The sequence below is a fragment of the Lipophrys pholis genome (genome assembly GCF_963383615.2).
Source record: "Lipophrys pholis genome assembly, chromosome: 23".
Classification (NCBI taxonomy): Eukaryota; Metazoa; Chordata; class Actinopteri; order Blenniiformes; family Blenniidae; genus Lipophrys; species Lipophrys pholis.
Window position 1 is genome coordinate 7,767,640 of NC_137645.1, and position 21,638 is coordinate 7,789,277.

The 21,638-nt window shown below is 46.5% G+C and overlaps 1 protein-coding gene across 1 annotated transcript in view; it reads right to left on the reverse strand.

The window, feature by feature from the left end:
- LOC308127605 (microtubule-associated protein 2-like) overlaps nt 1–21,638 on the reverse strand; it is a 51,837-nt gene that overhangs the window by 20,586 nt on the left and 9,613 nt on the right. Inside the window, 1 exon segment of the mRNA XM_080492738.1 lies at nt 6,800–6,862. The gene's annotated coding sequence lies outside the window, so the exon portion shown is untranslated.

Genomic DNA, 21,638 nt, shown 5'->3' on the forward strand with positions numbered 1-21,638 from the left:
AGCATCCTAAGACTAAGACTCAGTCAAGACTAAAACTCAGCCAAGACCAAGACCAGAACATCCTAAGACTAAGACTCAGTCAAGACTAAAACTCAGCCAAGACCAAGACCAGAACATCCTAAGACCAAGACTCAGTCAAGACTAAAACTCAGTCAAGATCAAGACCAGAGCATCCTAAGACCAAGACTCAGTCAAGACCAAGACCAGAGCATCCCAAGACTCAGTCAAGACCAGGACCAGAGGATCGCAAGACTCAGTCAAGACCAAGACTCAGTCAAGACCAAGACCAGAGCATCCCAAGACTCAGTCAAGACCAGGACCAGACATGGCCAAGACAGAGTCAAGAACAAGACTTTAACTGACCAAGACCAAGACCGAGACCAGGTTACCCCAAGATCAAAACAAGACAAAGACTTCAAGAGGCCAAGACCAAGACTTTAAGTCTTGGTCTTTTAGGGGCCGATACCAAGTCAAGACCAAGACGAGAGCGTCCCAAGATCAAGTCTTTAAGCGGCCAAGACCATGTCAAGACCAAGATCTTGAAAAAGTGTTGTTGCTGGTCTTGAGTCCTACAACAGTCCTGCCAGTTTTCATCCACCGCCAAATGAGAATGAGCTCATCAGTAAAGTCGTTCGGCGAGTTTATTCATTCAATTTAAGAGGACTTGAGAAAAAGACGAGGCGAAATGGACGTCTAAGAGGATTATGAGAAACGGTTAAACAGGAAGTCATGTCTCCTGCGGGACAGCGCGCCAACAACAAGAGCGTGGCCGGGATAAAAGCGGCACCGAAATGTTTCTAACAGTCGCAGGGAACGGTCGTCACACGGGAGCCGAGTCGGACAAATACCTCGGCGGTGGACTCGTCCTGACTTTTAACTTCTCCCGGGAGGAGGAGGAGGAGGAGGAGGAGGAGGAGGAGGAAGAGGCCAAGTGGGTCAAACAGGAGGCAAAACAAGAAGAGGAGGAGGAGGAGGAGGAGGGAGGAGGGGCGGGGAAGGAGGTCAGAGTCAACCCTAATCCACAGATTTGTCTTCTTCATCAGAGACGAGGCAAACAGGAAATGAGTCCCGACCTCGGGCCGGCGCGAAAAGGCCTCAGAGGTGGAAGTTTCCCTGCAACGAGCCGACGGAGGCGATAAGAGACGTTTCCATGACGCCCTGGCTCGGACCCAAGGAGCTGATTGGGGGACGGTTCACGTTCAGATTATCCGAGAGAGACGGAAACAGAAAGAATCCATTCAAATCCAGCCAAATTACAGGATTAATTATGAAGGGGAAAAAAGACGTCGTCCCAAACCTCTCCTCCCCCTGCTCTCTTTTCAAAACAGTCACCCCAGTGTCACTTGGCGCTGAAAGGACACGGTAAAAAGATTCAACACGACGTATGTGGATTTAAAAAAGAAACAAACAAAAAACCTGTTAGTCCTCTTCTTCGTCTTTTGGGTTTAACGGCAGTTTGAATTCCATAAAGTTGCACTACCGCCATCTTATGGTTCGATCCAGCTACATTGTTTCCCACCGCTCTCTTTGTCCCTGATGACTGTTTCCCTCTCTCTCTTTTCAGCAGCTTCTTCGTCCCTGATGACTGTTTCCCTCTCTCTCTTTTCAGCAGCTTTGTCATCCCTGATGACTGTTTCTCCCTTTCTCTTCAGCAGCTTCTTCGTCCCCGATGACTGTTTCCCTCTCTCTCTTTTCAGCAGCTTTGTCATCCCTGATGACTGTTTCTCCCTCTCTCTTCAGCAGCTTCTTCGTCCCTGATGACTGTTTCCCCTCTCTCTTTTCAGCAGCTTCTTCGTCCCCGAAGACTGTTTCCCTCTCTTTTCAGCAGCTTTGTCATCCCTGATGACTGTTTCTCCCTCTCTCTTCAGCAGCTTCTTCGTCCCTGATGCCTGTTTCCCTCTCTCTCTTTTCAGCAGCTTCTTCGTCTCGGATGACTGTTTCCCTCTCTCTTAGCAGCTTCTTCGTCCCTGATGACCATTTTCCTTCTTCTTCACTTGTGTTCAATGATAGTTGGCATTCGTAACGTTGCACTAACGCCACCTGCTGGTTCCAGCTAGTCCATAACATTCACGAAGCTCAGACAGACAGACAGACAGAAAGAGAAAGGAGCAGAAAGAAGGAAGGAAGGAAAGAAGGAAGATTTGTGGTCATTGAGTAGCTGTGGTTGGTCCAGCCCCCCCCCCCCCCACACACACACACACACACTTCCTTATCTATAATTCATGCAGGCAGCCTCTTTCTGCGTGCACACACACACACACACACACACACACACACACACACACACACACACACACACACACACACACACACACACACACACACACACACACACACACACACACACACACACACACACACACACACCCCCCCTCCGGCCAGCACACGCCTTCATACAACAGAACCATGTTTTATACATCAAAGCCACGGGGAGTTGAAGGTGGGGGGCGGGGGGGGGGGGGGGGGGGGTGAAGGGGGGGGGGGGGGGTGAAGGGGGGGTTGGAGGCATTGTTTGTGATTATTCTGCAGGATTTGGGGGGAGCGAATCTTTTCAGATGAAGAAAGACTGTTCGCTGAGTAACTGCGTCTGTGATTCATTTCACGTCATCCGATCACGACGCCACTGGGCTCCTCAGAGACTCACCGGCGAAAACAAACGGATGCAATTTATTCATGGATCCTGATTGTTTCCATTCAGTTCCTAAAGTGTGTTTCAGGACCCATTTACATGAAAAACATTTCAAGTGAGGAAAAAAAAAACGCCTAATTCATAGTGATTTCAGGTCTCTTTACACTGCAACAGTGCTCGGAGTCACTGAAACGCAACCTTTTTGAAAACGCAACTTTTTGAAAACGCAACTTTTTGAAAACGCAGCGGTTTGAAAATGCTCTAAATCCGTGTCTGTGGAAACAAGAGAAAAGGCAAACCTTTTGAGAGCAATACCAAGCCCGTTGACTTGGAAATGGGGGGGGGGGGTTATTTAAAGTATCGTGACAAAACTCAAGACTCTGTCCCCGTGGAAACGAGGGAAAATGAAACTTTCCGAAAATGGCTCAGAATCCGCATAGACAGCGGATACTGAATTTTTGGAAAATGCGCCATCTCCGTTTAAATGGGAGAGAAAACTCATCCCCCTGTGACACTCTGCTACTAGTTATGTGCAACTTTTTGAGAAAAAAAAAGCAAAACAGTTTCCATTGAAACTCAGAGAAAATGCAACTTTTTGAAAATGCTCAGATTCCGTGGAAACGTGTGTGTGTGTGTGTGTGTGTGTCGGGGGGTGGGGGACACAATACCTTCTAAAAACACTGCATTTCCATTGAAACAAGGAAAATGCAACTTTTTGAAAATGCTCCGTTTCCGTCGAAATGGCAGAAAAACTGCAATAAAACAGGGCGGTATTGTGTTCTCGCCCACCACGTATTCTTTTTTTCAATGAGGTCAAGCTCACTTTTAAAAACACCACTGGTTTAATATGTTTCATCATAAAATGAACAAAAACATGGAGAGTCCTCGTGACTAATATTTATTAATCCTAATTTTCCAATTCAATGGAACATTTCCAGGAATCCACATTATCAGCATCAGACATGTGGACCGGGATTATCAGAATAACTCTGGGAAGATCGTAAAGATTTTAGAGTCATTTTAATACTTTTCATTAAATCTCTCGGGGGGGCCGGGGCACCACCGCTCCGACCAGAAACTCATTTCCTGTTGTGAAAGGAAGCAACAGGAAACGCGGATTGGATTCAGAGTTGAGGTGGATCTTTCCTCAAATATTCCCTTCATTTCAACCCACTGCCAGGAAACCTGCAAAGTCTCTCAATTAATTGGCTGTAAAATACGTTTAGTCTATTGTACCCATATTTCAGTGTATTTACACAGAGTAACGCACCGTTTTTTTGGCCGATCGTCCACGTGAGTCACGGCGCCCCCAGAGGCCTGGCATATGTACTGCGTGTCCCTTCGACGAGTTACTGAGTTACTTTGCAAAACGAAAGACCTCCACTCTGTTTCCACGACGCGTAATCTACGTGTTCAGACAGACTTTCGCCTGCGTGGTTATGCAAAGGAAGCGGCACCAGGTGCCGGTCTCTACGACCTCCTCCACCCCCTCCACCCCACCCCCCCCTCCACCCCCAAGGTGAAAAAGCGGCTCAGACTGGGGACACGTGGCCGAACCGGTCTACATGTGTACATCATATCCACCCTCATCAATCAACACGTGAGCACAGACACCTGAAATGACGCCCCGAGGTGCAGATTTTTAAAGACTTTGACCTTCAGGAATGCATTTTTATTTATTTTTTTTTAAGGGAGCCACATAAGAGCGGTGTTTTTGTAAAGCTGAGCAGGGTAATTACAGCTATTTAAGCTATTTTTGTACCATTTTTCAAAAAAATCTTTTTCACCAAATAGTAAATTGTGGTTGAGTGATCGACATACTGAAAATTGAAAAATGTTCATAAAAAAGGAATTGAAGCTTTTCTAAAAAAAAAGAAAAAAAATGATTTAGCATTTTCTCCCCGTTTACATAAAGACCAAGCATTTTCAAAAAGTTGCATTTTGCCCTGTTCCCACGGAGACAGAATGTTTTCAAAAAAGTTGCTTTGCCCCTAATTTAACCAAGATGGAGCCGGACCCGGAACCAACCCCACCCCCACCCCCACCCCCGTTGCCACGACGATAAAGACTTTTTCCAAAAGTTGCATATTCCCCTTTTCCACAGACACAGAATTTGAGTGGGTTTTTTTTCCTCAAATTTGCTTTTTCTCCCGTTTATATGAAGACCAAGCTTTTTCCCAAAGTTGCGTTTACCCCCCCCCCCCTTTCAGAGACAGAGTGAGAGCATTTTCAAAAAGTTCCATCTTGAGTGCAGCTTTTTTTTCTTCAAAAAACTTGTGTTTTCAGTGGCTTTCACCACCATTCCATGCTCGCGCTCGAAACTGCGAAAGTTTTGCGTCTTCACTACGTAGCGTAAAGAGACTCCAACGAAATCCCACATTCAGGGCACGGTGCCTTGCTCAGGGGCACTCCGACACACAGACGGGAGATGGAACTCACTACTCTGCCATTAGGAAGACGACATTACTGAGCCACAAGCAGGGAAACTGACTTTTTCCGCGAAAATGCCGGAATAAAAAGTATAAATAGAATAAATAGATATAATCTTTCATGGTTTGAATGTTTTCGTCTTTTTGACCACATTTGTATAAATTACATCAGTACTCAATTACATTTCAGTCATGTTTATCATACTTGAAGGGAAAAAAAAAAAAAAATGGAGGTGGAGGAAGGGGCAGATAAAAGTGAGGCAAAAACAAAACGGGGGATAAAAGAAAAGACATCAAAGACATGAAAGAGTGGAAAGTTGGCGTGTTTATTGCTCCACCGCCAGCTGCTTGCGCGCAACTTTGCGAGCGGCCGATTGGCCGAGCCCCGCGGTCTCGCTCGGCCAGGGTGTTCGCTCCCCACGCGGAAAAGCCACCGACAACCCGCCAACGGCGGCGCGCCGCCGCGGTCGCAGCCTCGGAACGCATCGCCGGTATTTCCGAACGGAAACGACCCGACGTCCCGGAGTTTGAAACGTCCGCTTTCACACGACCGCGGCGACGTCTTGAAACGACAATCGGAAAACCTTCCTGGAGCGTTTTGGGTGTTCAGGACATCAGTGCTAACTGACGGTGCAACTTTTTGAAAACGGCCCTCAAAAGAGGAAATTTTGGAAAATGCACCCGACTTTGTCTCAGTGGAAACGGGGGGTGGGGGGGGGAAACTTTTTGAAAATAATCTGACTTCATCGCCGTGGAAATGGGAGAAAAAGGCAACTTTTTGAAAACACTGACTCAGTGGCAATGGGGGGGAAATGCAACTTTCTGAAAATGCCCCAACTTCATCTCCATGGAAACCGTGGAAAAATGCAACGTTTTGAAAACACCCTGACTGCGTATCAACGGGAGAAAACCCAACTTTTCAAAAACGCTCTGACTCCAGGGAAATGGGGGGAAAACTACTTTTTGAAAAACATTCCACCTCTGTGGAAACGGAGAAAATGCAAGTTTTCAAAAATGCTCACACTCCACAGCAATGGGGGAAGATGCAACTTTTAGAAAGCGCTCCAACTCCATCAAAACCATGGAAAGACTCAACGCCTTGATAAAAAATCTATATCAATCGGAGAAAACCCAACTTTTCGAAAATGCCCCAACTTCATCTCATGGAAACCATGGGAAAATGCTACTTTTCGAAAACATTCCGAGTCTGCCTCTGCGGAAACGGAGAAAACGTAACTTCTATATGAAAAAAAAAAACCCTTATCTTTTGATGCAACTTTTCGAAAAAGCTCCGACAGGAAACACTGCTACTGCTCATGCGCACCGCAGCCATAGGAAATAGTTCTTCTGCACACGCTCAGTAGACGGACAATAAGAACAACGTTTCCTCCAGAGTGTCACGACTCCCGGTCCATATTCTCCTGGGACTTGGCACTTTTATTTTGACAGTCACCGTAATAATGTAACTTTATCGTCTTGTCCCGTGTTCTCCCATTGTTAACGTCTGTAGCGTATTGTTCTCTGCGTGTGTGGTTTCATGACAGGATCAACCAACAGCGCCGACTCGTGGCCCGGCATGCACACTACATGGTTTTCAAAACGTTGACGTGTAAACGCAAAACTTTCCCTGAAAACGAAAAAAATCATTTGGAAACACACGAAACGTCCCCCCCGGCTGGTCAGAGCATGAGCTTCGTCGCTCCGCCGACACGGACCCCAGGACACTGGAATCCCGTCTTACCTGGTGTGGGGGAGCGGTCAGTCCGGCGTCTTCGTCTGCACGGCGGCGGGGAGGCAGCGGCTTCTGCGGCGAGAGAAGAAGAAGAGGAAGAGGAAGAGGAGAGTCAGAGGGGGCATGTGCCACACTGACACAGACGTCTGGAAAGCACGCCGCCGCTGCACACGCCCCTCTCTGCAGCCTCGCCGGAGTCTAAAGCCCGATCGGGTGGGGGGCGGGGCGGCGCGGCGGTGGGGGGGGGGGGGGACGACGACGACAGGGAACGCGTGCGTGTGTTTGTGTGTCAGTCACATTAATTCATGTTTGAAAGGGATACGGAGCTCATCCGCCGCCGCCACCGCCGCCGCAGCCACCCCCCATCCCCCCTAACCCCCCTCGAGGGAACCGGGTTCCGAGATAAAAGAGCATCTCAATCCGAGAAATTTCATCCCCCTCTTTGTGTTTTGTCTGCTCTTTGGCTGGAGGAGACATTATGGATGCATGAAACATTTAGGCATGACACTGCCAAAGGAGGAGGGGTGGGGGTGGGGGGGGTGGGGGGGGGGTTTGCACCCCGTGCTGAATAATCGCTCTGTCCCGGCGCTCATTTGCAGGCATGGCCGACTGCAGCAGTGAGTGAAACAAAGACGGAGAAAACGAGAGGAGGACGGGGGGGGGGGGGGGGGGGGGGACGGGGGGGGGACTGCAGAGGCCGGAGCTGAAGCGCACAGACCAGCCGAATCCTCGTTACTGCAACCTCAGGCCACATGAAGTCAAATATATTTATAGTGCGGGTGGGGGGGTGGGGGAGTGGGTGGGGGTGGGGTTAGGGGGGGGTGGGGTACTCACAATGGTCCCATTCAAGTCATCCATCAGCGGTTTTACAAGACACGTCAAAGTTGTGAATAAATACAGAAAATATGAGCTCAGCTTGGGGAAAAGAATGAAAAAAAAAAAAAACCCAAAACAAATCATTACAGTCGAAAAAGAAACAAACAGATTTAGAACCCAGACGGGTTATTTGTGAAAATGCTGGAGGGGCTGTTAAACTTGCTGACCAACATGCACGCGGCAACAGACTGGTTTCAAAATCGATTCCAAAAAGGGCGATTATTCCATTGGTTGTGAAAAGTTTTTAATTTACACGGCGAAATGCTGAAAACGGTGTAGTTCGCAGGGTTGGGCCACTAGAGGCTGCTGTTGGCCGTTGGTCATGAAAATCGTGGTGAGCGTGTGCAGTAGCACCATTTCAGATAAGTTGCGTTTGGCCTCCCGTCTTCACCGCGACAGAAATGGAGCGTTTTTAAAAAGTTGCGTTTTCTCCCGTTTCCATGGAGACCGAGTTGTGTTATTCCCCGTTTCCATGGGGGTGGAGTCGGAGCGGTTGCAGAGACGCCGTCGGAGTGTTTTAGAAAATATGTGTTTTATCATGTTTCAGCAGAGACCGAGTAGAAGCATTTTTAAAAAGTTGCATTTTCACTGGTTTCCATGGAGATGGTGTGGGAGCGATTTCAAAAAGTTTAGTTTTCTCCATTTCCATGTAGACAAGAGTCGGAGCGATTTCGAGAAGTTCAGTTTGACCCCGTTTCCACAGTGATGGAATCCAAGAATTTTCAAAAAGTTGCATTTTCCTCCCCATTTCCACGGAGACCGAGTCAAATCATTTTCAAAGCGTTGCTATTTCCCCCATTCCCACAGAGACAGAGTTGGGAGTGTTTTTGAAAAGTTGTATTGTCGCCCGCCGTTTCCAAGGAGTTAGTCTTTTTGAAAAGTTCCACCTTGGGAAAAAGTAGGTTTTTTTCTACCCGTTTCCATGGAGACGGAGTCAAGGGAGTTTTCACAAAGTTGTATTTCCACCTGTTTCCATGGCGACAAAGGCATTTCCAAAAAGTTGTGTTTTCACCCATTTCCATTGAAAGCATTTTCAAAAAGTTGCGCCTCCAGCGGCTCCGACCAGCGTATAGCATGTTGTTCTCTGTGCGCATGACTGCGTGGTGTCATTGGAAAAAACAACAACAGCGCCAACTCATGGCCTGCCATGCCAACGGCATCGTTTTCAGCGTTTCTGCCATTTTTTGCGCAAACGCCGTTTTCAAAACACTACCATATTGACGTGAAACTTTTCAAAAAAAACGTAAAAAAAAAAATGATGCAATTCTTCTCCGTGAACGGGGCGTCAGAAAAATCATGAATTTAAATTCGTAGATATTGTAGAATTAAAAACATTAGAAATATTTTATCGAGTGAAAAGTTTTCTTAGAAAGAGATACTGTGAGAACATTTTAAAAAATAAAGATGTTTTATTTCTGGGAGTCAAATTATGGGATGGACTTAGCGACGACGTAAATTTTTTGTTGAAAAACATTGAAATGTAGAATAATTAATGGTCACAATGAAAAATTTTTTGAAATCAGAAATAATCAAGTATAAGTTAGAGTGGGTTTTAGTTGTTATCTTATTTTGTATTACTTCTGTTTAGTTTTTTTTACTTGTATCGCTGGTGTCTTGAGTAACTTTACCGATGTTTAAGGGATAGGCAAAAATAACCTCGAAGTGCTTTTAAACGGAATGCATAACATTTTTATTTCTGCACTGGAACTGTAACCTAAATAAAAGATTTAATTCACTCATTCATTGGAACATGGACAGGTACCACATATTTCTTAAGATGGAATATTACTTTATAATTTCATCCCTTTTAAAAAAGCAACAAAATTGAGTCACAAATACAAAACCAGTGTGTAAAGGGGAAACCACTTGGGGGGGGAAAAAAAGAAAGAAAGAGAAACTGTAAAAGAGGAGAGAGAAAAGGGCAAGTCCACATCCCTCTTAGTCATTAGCTGATCCGGTTCCAGCAGAACTGAGAGAGCCGTCAGCGTGAGGCTGTAATCAGCCTGTCAGAGTCCAAAGAGGCTGAACCGAGCAGCGCGGAAGCCCCCGGTGTAAAAACAAGGAGAGGGAAAAAAAAAAAAAAAACGTGAAGGTCGAGAGGCTCGTCGGGGGGGGGGGGGGGGGTGAACGGAGGGAAGGGAAAAGCTTCAGGGAGGCTCAGACGGCGGCGACGGCGGCCGCCAGGGATGATTAAAGGCCTGCGCCTGGACGCCGCAAGGGCCGGCGGGCCGTGGCCGGAAAACGTCTAATCTCCCCGAAAGCAGATGCGAGAGCTGCGCTAACACCAATCCGCCACCAAACCCCGGCGGTCAACACGCGGGGGGGGGGGGGGGGGGGCAATCGGGCTGAACTCGCCGCCGGCGGATTATACGTCGTTTTGTTTGCCTCCTATATGTGTGTGTGTGTGTGAGCACGGCGTACGCACCATTAAGCCACACCCTTGTTTTAACAGGTCTCGAACGCTCCCGGATTTTATTTGATTTTTTTGAAAAGGACTTATATTTTACAGTTTTTTGGTCTCGATACGTTGTATTCAAAGTTTATTCCCCCCAAAATCCCTCTTTTCCTCGATTTTCCTCCATTTTGAATATTGGATCATAGGAGCTCCATTCAGAATCTGCTGTGTCTTGTGTTATCTTGACTGGCTCCGCCCACACACGCCCATCTATGGGAAGAGGAGGAAGTACTTCCCCTCGTGGCGCCATGTGCCAGAGCAGAGCTGCCTAACTGTGGGAGGAGTCAAAGGGAGGAGCCGACCTTGATTGGGATTGGCTAAACCCCCCGATGACACTCTATAGGGTTTGAGTTCTGATTGGCTGGTTGGAGCGACACACTTTTTAAAACTGACACAAGCCAGGGAGAGAGAGGACAGACTGTCTTCACTTCTGGGACGTCAGTCCAGGTATGGGGACGATCAGTACTGTTGGAAAAACCTTTTAAAAAGTGAATTTTGCATTAAAATGACGCCTTTAACTTAATCCGGTGCAAATTCAAACATCTAATCCAAAAGGTGGGTCAATCTCGCTGTGGCCACCGAAGCTGCTTCCTGCTCGTACCTCCAGCAGTGAGACCGGAACGCAGCTCGCTGTGATCAGGATCAATCGAATGAATCGTTGCGCCACCCGTGGAATCTTCCCGGGACGGCTTCATCCAGATTTGCCTTTCTTTCACAGCCCGACACGGTTTCGTTGACTTTGTCCACAAACCTCCTGACGAGGCTTCAAAATAAAGCATCCAACAACAATACTCTCCAGAACAACGCTCTATAATCCTGCCAATCCAGCCTCCGTTGTCAAAAAGTGGATTTTCCCTCAGGTTTGCCCGGATACGGACTCGGAGTGTTTTGAAAAGGTTCCGTTTCAACTCATTTCCATGGAGACGGCGTTGGAATGTTTTCTAAAAGTTGCAATTTTCACCCGTTTCAAAAGTTGTATTTTCCACCCGTTTTCATGAGGATGCAGTCAAAAGTTTTTAAAAAGTAGGTTTTTTCTACCCGTTTCCATGGAGACGGTGTCAAGGGAGTTTTCACAAAGTTGTATTTTCACCTGTTTCCATGGCGACAAAGGCATTTCCAAAAAGTTGTGTTTTCACCCATTTCCATTTAAAGCATTTTCAAAAAGTTGCGGCCCCCCCCCCCCCCCCCCCTGTTTTAATGAAGACAGAGTCCAATCCTTTTTCAAAAAGTAACTTTTCCCTATGGTTGCCACGGTAACACACTACTAGGAGTGTGCCAAAATGGCTGCGTTTTCTTCCCCTCTTGTTTCCATGGAGACGGAGTCCAATCGTTGTCAAAAAAAGTTGCGTTGTCAGTGGCTCCGAGCACCGTTGTCATGGAAACGGGCCCCCCCTAATAATTGACAAGGCGGCTTTTACTGCGTCCACGGTTGCCTTCCGCCCGACTCCTCACATCGATAAACGCATTTTCTATAAACTACTGTTTCCTTGTGTTCTTCTCTAGATTTCCTCTAGAATATTGTTGGTTTGCGGAGGTTGACATACCGACGTCCCCCGACAGAGGAAAAACTAAAGACGCTCTCTTGACCTCAGAATCCCTCGTCACCTTCGGGGGAACGGGAGGAGAAGGTCGAGCCCATAGTGAGGCGTCAAAACAAAGGTTTAGTTTCCACAACAAAACCTGGTCGGAGTCACTGAAAACGCAACTTTTTGAAAAAGGGCCACCGAGATGGAGCCTGTCGAAAACGCTCCGTCGCCGCGGAAGACGCAACTTTTCGAAAGCACTCCCGTCTCGGTGGAAACGGTGGAGAACGCAACTTTTTGAAAGTGCTTCGTCTCGATAGAAATGGTGGAAAATGCAACTTTAAAAAAAAAAAAAAAAAAAACTCCAATTCCGAGAAAATGGTGGAAAACACAACTTTTTAAAAACACGCCATCTCTGAGGAAACCGTGGACGACACAAATTTTAAAAAAGTTTTGTCGCCATAGAATGGCTGCTGCGCATGCCAACCGCATCTTTTTAAGCGTTTCTGCTGTTTGCGTGACACTGACATCGTTTTCATAAATATTGTTGCATAAACGCAAATATTTTCTAAAACCAAAACGCAAAAACGATGCATTTTCACTTATAAAGATGCCATGTTTTTTTTTGTTTTTTTTTTGTAAAAGAGATAAAAGATGCTTAACAGTTTTTCAGCGTTTTCAAAAAGTTGCGTTTTCAGTGACTCCGGGCACCGTTGTCGCGCAAACTGAGGTCCCGACAACGTTTCCACACACGGTCCAGATGGATGGGGATTGAACTACCAACCTTTCATCCTTGCTCTACAAGCTGAACCCAAACGCAAAGTCATCCAACACCGTGACAATCCGGAGCGCATTTACTCAAACTTCACCGGGACTATTTTATGTTTGTTTATGTTGCCTGCATGCGCACGTTAACCCCTAAGCCTCGGCGTCGCCGCCATGTTAATACTTTCCCCCCGGACAGACCGCGTAATCTCTGGAACTGGCAGACGCGCGGAAAGACTTGACGGCGGGGTCATCGCGGGCGTCGCCAGGACCCTCACCGGCAAGACATCTTTTTTCTCTCGAGGCGCGCGTCCAAAAAACACGACCGACTCCGCCGCGCCGATTTGAAATGATCCAGAAACGCCGCTCGGTTGTGAACAAACGGTGATTAGATTTAAGGCCACGGTAATCTAATTACACAAATCCCCACTGATCTGGCCGAGTGCTCAGAGGTTAGCAGCGAGTCGGGGAACCGTCGGTCCAGCTGATGAGGAACCTAGACAATCCAGACAGTTCAGGGGTATTTAGAAAAACTGAAATCTGTCATTTCGCCAGATGAAAGACTTTTTGCTCAAGAGTTGCTTTGACTTTGATCTCCAACACCTTCCAGTCTGATGAGTTTCTTCCCTCAACGCGTCTTTGTGGTCTCATATGGGGATGGGTACCGAATTCGGTACTTTTAAAAGGTACTGACCGAATTCCGTCGACATTTTTCGGTGCCTGAACGCATCCTTGTGACTGTGAGTGGAAGAGTAGGCGAATTTTCCGAAGCCGGACTTGAACGCGGCGCTGCACGCCCGTTATTTTGGGTTGTCCAGACCACAGTACTAAACTAGTTCAGGTCTTGGGAGGTTAAAAAAAAAAAAAAAAGAACATTTATTACCACATAAACACACAAAAGTACCAAAATTGGTACCGTTGAGTACTGGTACCGATTCCCAGGTACTGGGTATCGTACCGTATCGGTTCCAATGTGAAAGGTACCCATCCCTACTCGTACAAGAGCCTTCTACCTCTAAAAACACCATGTATCCAGCCTTTGTCTCCATTCTCCACCTAATACCTCACAAATTAATCGAGGAAGTGGTTATTAGACTGCGCCGGCGCTTTCCCCCCGCTTGTTTTGTGATCTTTCAGCCAGCTTAAAGTCACACATCACGGCTAAGCTGACAATGATGGTCTCAGTCTGCGACCACGGCGCGCAACAAAGCCGATGATCCCGTCCAGACTCTCTTCAGTCGTGGGGGGGTGGGGGGGGGGTAAGGGGGGGGGGGGGGGGGGGGGGGGGATTTGAGTCGCCGCAAGCTGTTTGAACTTCAAGTTGCTCATCTATTTTCGGCCCAAGGCTGCGTCACGTTTAGCGATTCCGCTTAAACTGCGCCGTAAAAGACACAGGAAGCCAGAATGCTTTTTGGTACGTGAGAATGTTGGGAATTAACGGAACATGAGTCAAAAAAAATAAAAACAACTCAACACCACACTGATGACATCACTGCCAATTCTTACGAATTCAAACTAATAAACTGATGTAATCTTAACAAAATACAACGAGTTGGCACAACTTAATATGGCGGGATGACGAGCCGGTCCAACAAAAGGTACCGAGTTGAAATCACTTAGAACATTTTTAAGATTTCAGTTTGCCCGACTGATAAAGTGATGCTGTCTGAACAAAGTATGTTGAGTTTGGCAAGTGCTGCAGTCACGACCGATAATCTGAGACCAGGACTACTAACCTGAGACCAGGACTACTAATCTGAGACCAGGACCACTAATCTGAGACCAGGACTACTAATCTGAGACCAGGACCAGATAAGTACCAAGTAGCTGAAACCAAGTCGAGACCAAGACCAGAGCATCCCAAGACCAAGAAAAGACCAAGACTTTGAAGGGTCGAGACAAGACCAGATAATCCCAAGACCAAGACCAGACCAAGATTTAAAGGGATCTAAACCAAGTTAAGACCAAGACCAGATAATCTCAAGACCAATACAAGACCAAGACTTTAAGGGGCAGGAGACAGAGCCAAGTCCAAGACCAGAGCATCCCAAGACCAGACCAAGACTTTAAAGGCCAAAACCAAGTCGAGACTAAGAATTTCAGGGGTCGAGACCAGTCAAGACCAAGACTTTAAGGGGCCGAGACCGAGTAAAGCTCAGGACCAGAGAATCTTAAGACCGAGACCAACACTTTAAGGATCCGAGACCGAATCAAGACCAAGACCAGGATCAGAGCATCCCAAGACCAAGAAAAGACCAAGACTTTAAGGGGTCAAGACCAAGACCAGATATTCCCAAGACCATTACAAGATCAAGTCTTAAGGAGCCAAGACCAAGACTTAAGGGTAGAGACAGAGTCAAGACCAAGACCAGAGCATCCCAAGACCAAGAAAAGACCAAGACTTTGAAGGGTCCGAGACCAAGACCAGATAATCCCAAGACCATTACAAGACCAAGACTTCAGGGATAGAGACAGAGTTAGGACCAAGACCAGAGCATCCCAAGACCAAGACCAAGACTTTAAAGGGACAAAACCAAGTCGAGACTAAGAATTTCAGGATCCGAGACGGAATCAAGACAAGACCAGGATCAGAGTATCCCAATACTAGAGTTGGAATTTGTTCAAAAGTTGAAAAAAATAAAAAATTAAATAAAATCAGTTAGGATTCAATCCTCAAGTTCCCTGGAATTTTTCAGTTTTCTCAACTTGTTCTTCCAGCTTGAATTAATTCCATTCAACACCCCCCAAAAAAAAACCAACGTCCTGCTCTCCATCACCGGATCCGCTCACGTTTCATGTTTAAAAGAAGCTGCTTTCTTTATCTCGGCTGTAAAACGCCGGCGGGTCCTTCCATCGTCCTTTCGAGAGAGGAACAAAAAAACGTGTTTTTTTTTTTTTTTAAAAACACGGTTTGGTGAAAAAAGAGCGTCACACCATCTCGCCGTGCGTTTTCATATATATATATATATATATATATATACGCGGCAAACACACGCCATGCTGACGATGGCGCGTGTGCGAGTGTGTGTGGGCCGGTACCGTCCTCCACAACACAGGAAATTCCTCAAATGTAAAAAAAAAAAAAAAAAAGTCTCTTGGAGGGAGGAAGAGGAGGGATTGAGGAGGAAGGAGGGGGGGGGGGGGGGGGGGGGGTGCTTTTCGGTGGCGAGTAACGAGCTTCTTTAAACGGACTTCAATAAATTGGTCCCGTCTGAGGGCGTGTGCCGCGTACATGAAACCGTCTGCCGGGGGCTCGTGTGTCTCCGCGCACGCCTCCCGCCTCTTCGCCGTGGATTTACGCAAACCACAGGGTTGTAGCCGCGGGGCTTTGAAGAGCGAGTACTACTTCACGGAAAACTCACACGACCTGCTTTCTACAGACTGGGGACAAAAGTCCTCTCTATCCCTAAAAATGTATACGTTTTTTTTTTTTTTTTTTTAAAAGGCACCCCCCCCCCCCCCCCTAATATCCCCGCGCAGTATCTGACAGCTGCGTCGGTTTTCTCTCCGTTTCCCACAGTCACGAAATTCCTGGAAACCTTTTTTTTTTCAATTAGAATAACATTCACCCCAGGCCTGGGGAAAAGTTTGGAATTCAAACAATGTTTTGGGATAATAATAAGAAAAAAAAAAATAAATAAATGGGGCCGCTGCTTCAAATGTGTGATCCCAAAGTAAAAAGGTAAACAAGCGGTAAAAAAGTCATTGTTCTTATCGTTCGTCTACTGAGCATGTGCAGAACAAACCAGTTACTGCGAGCGACTGTGGCGCGCGTGAACAGAAGCAGCGCTCCCCAGTTTAGATGGAAAATTTTCAAAAAGTTGCATCATGCCCCCCCCCCTCCATTTTCATGGCGACATAGTCGGAGCGTTTTCAAAAAGTTGTGTTTTTAAAAAGTTGTGTTTCTCCCAACTTTCTGAGTAGATGGAGTTGGAGCATTTTCAAAAGTTGCTTCCCCCCCCCCGTTTTCATGGAGACAGAGTCAGTGTGTTTTGAAAAAGTTATGTTTTCCTGCGTTTCCAAGGAGGCGGAGTTGGAGCATTTTCAAAAAGTTGCATTTCCCTCCAACTTTCAAGGAGATGGAGTCGGCGCATTTTCAAAAAGTTGCGTTCACCCAACTTTCTAAGGAGATGGAGTCGGAGCATTTTCAAAAAGTTGCATTTCCCCCCAACTTTCTAAGGAGATGGAGTTTGAGCATTTTCAAAAAGTTGCATTCCCCCAACTTTCTAAGGAGATGGAGTTTGAGCATTTTCAAAAAGTTGCATTCCCCCAACTTTCTAAGGAGATGGAGTCGGAGCATTTTCAAAAAGTTGCATTTCCCCCTCAACTTTCTAAGAAGATGGAGTCGGAGCATTTTCAAAAAGTTGCATTTCCCTCCAACTTTCTAAGGAGATGGAGTCGGAGCATTTTCAAAAAGTTGCATTTCCCCCTACTTTCTAAAGAGATGGAGTCGGAGCATTTTCAAAAAGTTGCATTTCCCCAACTTTCTAAGGAGATGGAGTCGGAGCATTTTCAAAAAGTTGCATTTCCCTCCAACTTTCTAAGGAGATGGAGTCGGAGCATTTTCAAAAAGTTGCATTTCCCCCCCAACTTTAAGGAGATGGAGTCTGAGCATTTTCAAAAAGTTGCATTTCCCCCCAACTTTCTAAGGAGATGGAGTCGGAGCATTTTCAAAAAGTTGCATTTCCCCCACTTTCTAAGGAGATGGAGCATTTTCAAAAAGTTGCATTTCCCCCCAACTTTCTAAGGAGATGGAGTCGGAGCATTTTCAAAAAGTTGCATTTCCCTCCAACTTTCTAAGGAGATGGAGTCGGAGCATTTTCAAAAAGTTGCATTTCCCCCTACTTTCTAAAGAGATGGAGTCGGAGCATTTTCAAAAAGTTGCATTTCCCCCAACTTTCTAAGGAGATGGAGTCGGAGCATTTTCAAAAAGTTGCATTTCCCCCCCAACTTTAAGGAGATGGAGTCGGAGCATTTCAAAAAGTTGCATTTCCCTCCAACTTTCTAAGGAGATGGAGTCGGAGCATTTTCAAAAGTTGCATTTCCCCCCCAACTTTAAGGAGATGGAGTCGGAGCATTTTCAAAAAGTTGCATTTCCTCCAACTTTCTAAGGAGATGGAGCATTTTCAAAAAGTTGCATTTCACCCAACTTCTGAGATGGAGTCGAAGCATTTTCAAAAAGTTGCATTTCCTCCAACTTTCTAAGGAGATGGAGCATTTTCAAAAGTTGCATTTCACCCAACTTTCTAAGGAGATGGAGTCTGAGCATTTGCAATAAGTTGCATTTCCCCCAACTTTCTAAGGAGATGGAGCATTTTCAAAAAGTTGCATTTCACCCAACTTTCTAAGGAGATGGAGTCTGAGCATTTGCAATAAGTTGCATTTCCCCCAACATCCTAAGGAGATAGAGTCGGAGCATTTTCAAAAAGTTGCATTTCACCCAACTTTCTAAGGAGATGGAGTCGGAGCATTTTCAAAAAGTTGCATTTCCCCCCAACTTCTAAGGAGATGGAGTCGGAGCATTTCAAAAAGTTGCATTTCCCCCCAACTTTCTAAGGAGATGGAGTCGGAGCATTTTCAAAAGTTGCATTTCCCTCCAACTTTCTAAGGAGATGGAGTCGGAGCATTTTCAAAAAGTTGCATTTCCCCCCAACTTTCTAAGGAGATGGAGTCGGAGCATTTTCAAAAAGTTGCATTTCCCTCCAACTTTCTAAGGAGATGGAGTCGGAGCATTTTCAAAAAGTTGCATTTCCCCCCAACTTTCTAAGGAGATGGAGGCGGAGCATTTTCAAAAAGTTGCATTTCCTCCAACTTTCTAAGGAGATGGAGCATTTTCAAAAAGTTGCATTTCACCCAACTTTCTGAGATGGAGGTCGGAGCATTTTCAAAAAGTTGCATTTCCCCCCAACTTTCTAAGGAGATGGAGTCGGAGCATTTTCTAAAAAGTCGAGACGTCGAACGTACCACAACTCCTCATCCACGTGTTGAAAACTGGCGCCAAACGACAAACGCGCTCAACAGGAAGCCACATCCCGGGCGATCGCGCGGCGTGTTAACGGCCGTGTTCCACAAACAAGCGCACGTCTCAGCGTCAACAGCTGTCGAGGGCGACTGTCATTCGGGCGGCGCGGGAGAAACCGCACCGTCAGTACGGCGTCCAAAACAAGCAACTCCTCCTCCTCCTCCTCCTCTTCCTCCTCCTCCTCCTCCTCCTCCTCCTAAAAAGAGTGAGTCATGGCAGGGGAAAGCAGACCGTGTGGATTTCTGGCTGCAGCGAACGAGGGAGGAAAAAGCGCCGCCCTTGTGATATTTAACAATATGTTGTGTTTTCACGTCTTTTTTTATCGAGCGGGCCGCGCGGACGGCGATTTCGCATCTTTCACCGCGTGCACTGGCGAACCGCTGCGACGCGAAGGAGGACGGCCGGCTTCAGCATTTCACGTCTCCAAAACGACGACTCGGCTAAAACACGACGTCTCGAGTCAGCTGAAACTTTTTTAAAAAGTTTTCGAAAGCAACATTCGGTTTTCACCGATACGATTCACTTGGCTTGGAATCTGAACGAACCGTGAAAGGAAGGTATAGCAGCAAAAATCATGATCTTATGGAAAAATAATACTCATTTATGTCATTGAACGCAAGTTTTTGAAAATGGAAGTTTATTGTAAATCGGAATAGAAATGAGTAGAATGATAAGATACGCTTAAGTGACAAACACTTCTCAAGTTAAAATGGAACATTTTTTGTAGCGTTTGGGGTTTGTGTACATGACGACACAGAAAAACGCAACTTTTTGAAAATGGCGACAGGGGTGGAGCTTTTCGAAAATGAGTTTCCGCGGAACTTAAGTCTCCGTGGAAACGAGGCAAAACGCAACTTTCAGAAAAAGGCTCTGATGCCGTCTGCACGTAAACTGGGGGAAAACGCAACTTTTCGAAAATGCCAAGAGCCCCGCCTCCACAGAAACGGGGGGGGGGGGGGGGGGGAAATGCAACTTTTTGAAATGCAACTTTTCAGAAACGCAGAATCCATCCCTATGGAAACAAAGGAAAATGCAACTTTTTAAAAAAAAAATGCTAAGAGCCTGTCTCCACAGAAACTGGGAAAACGCAACTTTTTGAAAACGCAGATTTGGCTCGCGTGAAATCGTAGGAAAACTCAACTTTAAAAAGAAATGCTCAGAGTTCGTCTCCACGCTACGAGGGAAAAACGCAACTTTTGAAAAACACACCACGCCAACTCCGTCTCAATGAAACGGGGAAAACGCAACTTTTGGAAAACTTGGTGGCTTTATCATTGAGAATCACCCATGACAACAATCCAACTCCATAATGCTTTATACCATGATGTTCTCTGTACACACACACACACACGTGCGTGTGGTTTGATTTCAAAAACGATCACGCCGTGGCCCAGCACGCCAACGCCACTGTTTTCAACATTTCTGCCACCCCCGCGGTAACGCCAACTGTTTTCAAAAAGTTGCTGTGTAAACATGAAACGGCGCGTTTTCATTTGAAACATCAGAGTGTTTCTAAAATTCTAAAGCGCGAGTGTGGACGGCAAAGATGGCGCACGTCTGCGGAAAACCGATGACGTCGGGTCTTGGATTTGGTGAGTCACAGCGCCCCTAAAGGCCTGGCATATGTACTGCACGCCCTTCGGCATCGTGTTGAGCCGCGTTCAGAGGAAAAAATAAAACTTATCGTTTTGTCTGATGTGGACGGGGGCCCTTCGGCAAGGACTGTAGACCTCCGTAAAGCAAAGCTCGCAAGAAGCCGAGGCGTCGGCCGTCGGCCATCTTTCCCTCTCTTGACAGGAAGCGCGTAAAGCGTCCACCGGGGGGGGCTCTAAGTGCGGTCTTCACTCCCTGAAGGCTCCGAAGGAGGACCACTTCCATTAAGAATCTCGGACGGAGCGAAGACGGTCGGCATTAACGATGACGAGCGCAGCAGTGTTTCAGCGATAATGACTTCCTGCACTTCGGCTGTCGCCCCCCCCCCCACCCCCCCCCCCCCCCCACCCCCCACCCGGGGGGGTGAGGTCGATTCCTTATTAACTTACTTGACATTCACAGAGTTGATGCTCTCATTATTACTCTTAGGGGTTTTGTGAAGCTCAATATTGCCAGTGGAAATTCAGCTTAGTTAAGGGCATTTGGCGGGATTATCATCCCATTTCACCCGCGGTGTCAATAGAATCGCGAGAGACGTCGGCAGGCGTGTAGGCAACAGGCCTGTGTGTGTGTGTGTGTGTGGGGGGGGGGGGGGGCAGAAGATGACTCACGCCGGCTTCAAGTTAAATGGCGACAGAAGACTCAAGGACCGTAATGGCCGGCGAGCTCTTTTCTTGGCTGATGGTGAAACGGTTTCAAACGAATGTGGGCGGACGCGAAAGGTCAAGTTCGCCCGTACGGACACAAAGTCTTCATATACAGCCGGCAGCTGTTGCCTCAGTTCGAGAAAATAAAGTGCCTTTTGTCGTAATTTTTATTAATCTCCATTACGTTTACAATAAATCCACAATCTCAAAAAGGTGAAATAATCTAAATCTTTGACGTACCCCCCCCCCCCCCCCCAAAAAAATCCAAAGAAAACCAATTGTTGAGTCATTATAACTCGTTTCAGGTTAACTTCCTGTCCTGTTGGTACTACCAAATGAGAGTAGGTAATCGGATTACTTAATTTGCCTCAGTTCAACTCTATATATATATATATATATAAAAAAAAAAAAAAACAGTAAAATAAACCCCAATATGATCCAGCCAGAAGTCCATAGTTCTCACCATCTCATTAATAATTCATTCACACAGGAAGTGATGACACACACACACACACGCTTTAAAATAAAATAAAATAAATAAAGACAGACGTCAACAGAAAGACGCGGGACAGGCTGGACCGGACCCAGCCTGGTTGCTTTCGTCATCTCAGATGTGGGACGCAGATTAAAGCGTCTCTAATCTCGAGACGGCGCAGAAACAACTGGAGGACATACAAGCTACCCGAGATTAAAAAAAAAAAAAAAAAGACTCCCAGGTCCTGTGGTTTGAGGACAATGGACGGTAGGAAGTGTCCCCCCCAATGCACATTTTTGAAAATGCTCCAACTCGGTGGAAATACTGGGACACGCAAACTTTCCCAAACGGTTTTGAAAACAAGCTCCCAAGGTGGAACTTTCTGAAAACGATGAGAGTTGTCTCAGTGAAACCGGGGGTGAGGAACGCAAC